Source organism: Jaculus jaculus, chromosome 3 (genome assembly GCF_020740685.1).
Source record: "Jaculus jaculus isolate mJacJac1 chromosome 3, mJacJac1.mat.Y.cur, whole genome shotgun sequence".
In the NCBI taxonomy this organism is placed as follows: Eukaryota; Metazoa; Chordata; class Mammalia; order Rodentia; family Dipodidae; genus Jaculus; species Jaculus jaculus.
The window spans coordinates 59,301,358-59,307,174 of NC_059104.1; positions in this window are offsets into that span (position 1 = coordinate 59,301,358).

Sequence of the window (5,817 nt, forward strand, 5' to 3'; positions counted from 1 at the left end):
GTGAAAAAGGCAAGTAATCAAACGTATTGGTTCCATGATGCTAAACATCTGGACACTTATGTTTGGAAACATCCAGCAATGATGTTTAAGTGCCTGATTGCATTTCCCCCCATTTTTCCTCCAGCTGCTTGGCATCAAGCAGACCATCACTGGGGAGGAATGTACATTGCAGTTAGGGATTCATTATTAGCATTATCATTGTTTTGTAGTAAACAACCACCTTATTAAAACACTGCTTCATGAATGAAAGACAGCTGGAGATTCAGGAAAGAGACATTTCATTTTCCAAGGCAAAAATCAGTTCGCTACTAGTCATATGACAAGCTGAATGATATAGAAACTGTATGATCTGTGCCCCAAGGGATGTGTCATCCAGAAGTTGTGTTTACAGCCCTGAGCTGCTGGTACACTCATGTTCCATTCTGTTGGCTCTGTTAGATAAAAATCTCTCTTAATACTAAGAGCACTGTGGCAGAAATTTGCTTTATGTTGCTTGTTTACCCATTTCAGTATACTACCAAACTATGGGTCCATCAAATATATTTTGATCTCAGTTGAACGTAAAGCAAAACAAACAACATGGTCAAGGGGGGTACAACCCTTACAGGAAGAGCAAATACAAATAAAAACAGCAATGTGTTGCTCTTGTTCACTTGATTTTGAAAAGAAGATTTGGTAAACACCCTATAGAGTTTCCCTTTGTTCCTAAAACGAAAGCCTCTGACATGCAACTGTCCCCACCCCGAATGTGAAATGGTCACATCTGTAATACAAGATTTACCTTGTGATGACTTACATAGAATCTTTTCTGTTTTGCTGAGCACATGGCAGCGATGTATCTCTACACATAGAACAAACTGCATGTATGCTAAATTAAGCTCCAATAGAAACCTATGAAAGAAAGACATCACCTTGGGACTGGGAATCTGACTGTCTGGGTACAACGTTTCCTGAGCATATGTAAGGACCTGAGTTCAGACCTCCAGACCCCCATATAACCTGTCATAGTAGCCCACTTCTGTAATTATAATGCTCTTAAGGCAAAATGGGAGGCAGAGACAGCAGCGTCCCCTGAAGCATACGGGCTAGCTGGCCTGGAGAATGCAGCACCAGCAACAAAGAGACCCTGTCTCCAGCATGGTAGAAGATGAGGGCTAACAACCAAAGTCAGCCTCTAACCTCCACATGCACAACTTGTCCTAATTTATAATGGTGGCCATGCCTTTGTGTACTCCAAACATTTCTATCATGTAACAGTAGTGATAAATGTTTGGAAAAATTAAGACGCAGGAAATTTCTACTGCAAAAATTTGCCTAGCATATCTTGTCCATGAGTCAGAGTAACCATCAACTTGTACAGAACTCTGAGCTAGTACTTCCCTAAGCCAGGAACAGTTTTACTGCCGTTTACAACAAATCACTGTGTGTTCTACACTGAGGCCCATTTTCATTTCTCAACTGAACAAACATTCTGGAGCCGAATGAGAAAAGTATTATCAGTGTAATGTTGCTGTCTTTGAGGAGTACGTTCCAGAAATTGAAGCTATTAAAAATGTTCGAAAGAAAACAAGTCAGTCCAGCAGCATTTTAAGAAAAAAAAAAAATGTTGTATAAGATCATACCTTGAAAAAACTAAAGTCAATCTTTACCAGTATGAGCCCATCAGTGAAGAAATTATCTTAAGCTATCTCAACAAAGCCAGCACTAGCTCCCGTTCCTGTTTCCACACTACAGAGCCAGTTTGCTATCATGTCTTGATTGTGCAGTCATTTATCAGAAGAGGTATAAAGCAAATTGCTGGGGTTTTTTTTGTTAAATCATTCCAGGGCAAACAATTGAGCCTGAAGTGAGAAAAAAAAATCTACAAATGCAGAAAAGGAACAAATGACATTTTATCAACTACTTAAGTACTTTAAGCCAGAGAGAAGTCACACACACACACACACACACACACACACACACACACACACACACCTGGAGAATATCAGCACCAGCCACACATTTCCCTTAACATAAAATAAACATTTAAGTGATTCAATATTCACAGAGGAAAGTGTTTCTCAACAGAATCATTATGCACATAAAGATTTTTATCAAAACTAATCTCCAAATACTCATAAAACTGGGAATTTTAGGGGTGTCTCTATGGCTTAGTGGTTAAGGTACTTACCTATGAAACCTAAGGAACCAGGTTCTATTTCCTAGTATCTATGTAAGCCAGATACACAATGTGGCATCTAGAATTTGTTTGCAGTGGCTAAAGGCCCTGGCATGCCCATTCTCTCTCTTTCTCTCTCACTGTCATAAATATATAAATAAATAAGAAATTAAGAAAAAATATTTTTAAAACTTTCAATTTTAAACTCTTGATTTTATGATAGATTTTGATAAAGGAAATTAATGACAAACTCGTTTGTCCTTTGGGTTCAGTGATACCTCAAATCCCAGTTAACCTGTGATGTTGACATTGGACTGAGGGTCACTGGCTAAAGGATCAAATATTCTTTCCTTCTCACTCTGCAGAGAGGAGGCTTTTTCCCAGTGAGAACATAGCAAGTTGGTGGTGAGGAGGGGCAATGAAAGAGAAAGAAATGTTTCATTTGTGCTTACTTCACTGCTCACCTACACACCTACACACCTACACGTATTTTCTCTCTCTTTTTTTTTTTCTTTTTTCTTTTTTTTGAGGCAGAGTCTCACTCTAGCCCAGGCTGACCTGGAACAAACTAAGTAATCTCAGGGTGGCCTCGAACTCACGGCAATCCTCCTACCTTTGCCTCCGGAGTGCTGGGATTAAAGGCGTGGGCTGCCACGCCCAGCCCTATTTTCTCTTAAGTCCTCCTATGCCTGTTCTGAGCAAAAGCTCATGTCCACACCAATTACAGCATGACTGGGCACTTTATCAATAGTTATTTGATCACATTGGTGATATAATAAAGTATTCATCCCTGTAAGAAGAAATAATCATTCACCTTCAGAGTCTAGACCCAGTCACAAATGGCATATAGTTGTATCAAGTACAACTGAGAGGTGATCTTGAAGTATACGGGTAATTTTACAATCAACAAGAATTGCTAGCCATTGCTAGGCTGTGAGGTGAACAAAATGTGGAGTAGGGCAGGCTTAGAGGCTTGTGCAAGGACTGAGCACTAAGAGGTTGAAATAAATGACTAAAGGAGTGTTGGGGTTACTTTCTCATTGCTGGGACAAAACACTCATCCAGAAGTCACTTATAGGAGGAAAGGGTTTGTGTCAGACTTACAGTTTCCAGGGGAAGCTTCATCATGGCAGAAGAAACTAAATCAGTTCATCATACATCCTTAGCAGAGAGAGAACAGCCAGAGCTCAGGTTGGCTCAGAACATACCTCAGGGGAGGACTCAACCCCAAGGTCTTTCCCTTTCTTCCTCCAGCAAGGTTCCACTTCCCAAAGACTCCACTAGGTAGGAACTAGGCAGAAAGCCCAGTCACAAACACCTGAGGTGATAGGGATATTTACATTCCAACTACCACATTGAGAAAATATTCTGGACAAGTTTCAATGTGAGACCCAGTTAAGGAAGACTTTGATGCTGAGCTAAAAATTACCAATATTTCTAAAGTAGCAGAGATAAAGCACTTCAATTTGTAGAGCAAGGGATTGCTGATGTGTATTCACAGTGATAAATAATGGGTGTGTTGACTTTTTTAAACTTTGGTGGACTCCTCAATAAGGATTGTATTTTATTTAAAACTTTAAGATAGCATTCAGCACAATGAATATCTATCAAATGAAGTACTGAGATAATTTTGTATGGTATACAATTTCTGTCCATCGCAATAATTATTTGGTAGCATAATGAATTAAATAGAGACTGAAAGAAAAATGAAGGCCAGGTAAGGTGTCCCTATGACCTACATACAAGATTGAAGGCCTGGACCATGAGTAGGAAGATGTATCAAGTGGAAATATGAGGACTGTAGCTAGGTAAGAAATGGTGGAATTTTGTGAAAGATAAGCTCTAAGGATGGGATGATGAAGCATGAGTTATTTTGAAGCCATAAGGAATGTCATACATTCTCAGTATTTCCTGATGCTAAGAAAGTTGGTATTCCCAAATAGGACTCCAAAAGCTTATGATCCTCCCTAGCTAAATGGCTTAAGACAAAAGACTTCATATCTCTAGCCATCAATGTATGCCAGGAAGAATGCTTATGTAAACAGTTTGCTTTGAAACTTAAGTTAGAATATATGGAAGAAACAGTGCTTAACAACTTGTAAAATATCAGAAGACATTGTGTCCTTTGTCATAATCATTGACACATTATGCTCTTATCTATATATTGAAGGGAATTATCTCTTACCTTCATTAGAAGTCTTCCCACAATGTGAACCATGTCCATCAAATTTATAACCCAGTGCCAACCACAGAAAAGGAATACTGGTGAAAGTCCCATGACCCCATACCATTCCTATGCAATACCACATAACACCAATGAATTCAAAACTACAAAAGCTATAGAATCATAGACTTAGTATCTGAACTGGGAAATTATATAAGACTTATGTAATAATACTGGTCTAGTCACATGTAAAAAACCTGGGTTCCTAGATCCATTTCCACACTGACTTATCAGAACATGTAGGGCATTGATTATTTTTGTTTAATCAGCTTCTCATTTTCTCTGAGGAAGCCATCTCTTTACCAAATCAATCCCTGTGGGTATGTATGACATCATCCTGGGTGCTAGAGTGACCACATGACCCAGGCTTCATCAAGCCAGAGCATCTCATCTTCTCAGCTATAACACTTGGTTCAAGTAGAAGCAAGTGTCCTATCTAAAGACATTCACAGAGCTGCAGAGCCCAAAAGGCATGAACTGGGAGGAAAAACCACCAGGCTGGGTCAGCATTCCTGGGAGTAAAGTCAACATGTTCCCCAAAATACCTAAAATGGCATGGACTACTTTGATCCAACCATTTCTGATCTACTCAACTTGCCATTTAAGTGACATAGTGAGTTCCACATTATACTGAAGCCCATTAACTGACTTCTGTCTCCAGTTTACAATCATGAGAAATTCTAAGTCTTGGAGAGAAATTATCAATAAAAAAGCCTAACACAAGCAATTGTCCAAAATAATTTATAAATTGGCTTGTGGAGACCTATGCATGATAATTTAAAAGGCTGACCTGCATTCTTGTGATGGCGTCTACCCAGCTGCTGGTAAGTTATCACTCATATTTTAGTCTGGGATCATGTGTCTACTAAAACAAGAAATGAGGGGATCAAGGATATGAAAACCTTTCTGGATGAGACCAACATTCCAAGTAAGCTGAGAGTTGGCAATCTTAGCAAGCTTTCAGGATAGAAAAAGAAAATTTTTATTCATCCACTCAAAGTTAGTACAAGATAATAGAAACAAAAATAATGAAAAATAATGAAATCTCACAACCTCAATTCTCCTTGTACCTGCAAAACTCCCTTTAAGTATGGCATATCCGACAAGTAAAATGACATTTACTCCACAGCAAAAAGGCATTCCCAGGAATGTAGTCCAGGTGCAAATTGGTTATATTAGCTATTATTCCCATACAAGAAATAGTTCTAAATGGCCTTGAAAAGACCCAAATGGAAGCCATTTAAGGTAAAGGCTCAGAACATTGGCCAAATCATCTAGTTCTATTGTTCAGAGAGCTTTGATCAGGAAGTTGATCAACTGCCAATAAATAATAAACTTTTACCTGGCTAACAAGAGACTTTGCAGTTGAACCCCTAATTAAAATATGACCTGTGACCTTGGCAAAACCCCTGCAATATCATCCCTCGTGATCAGC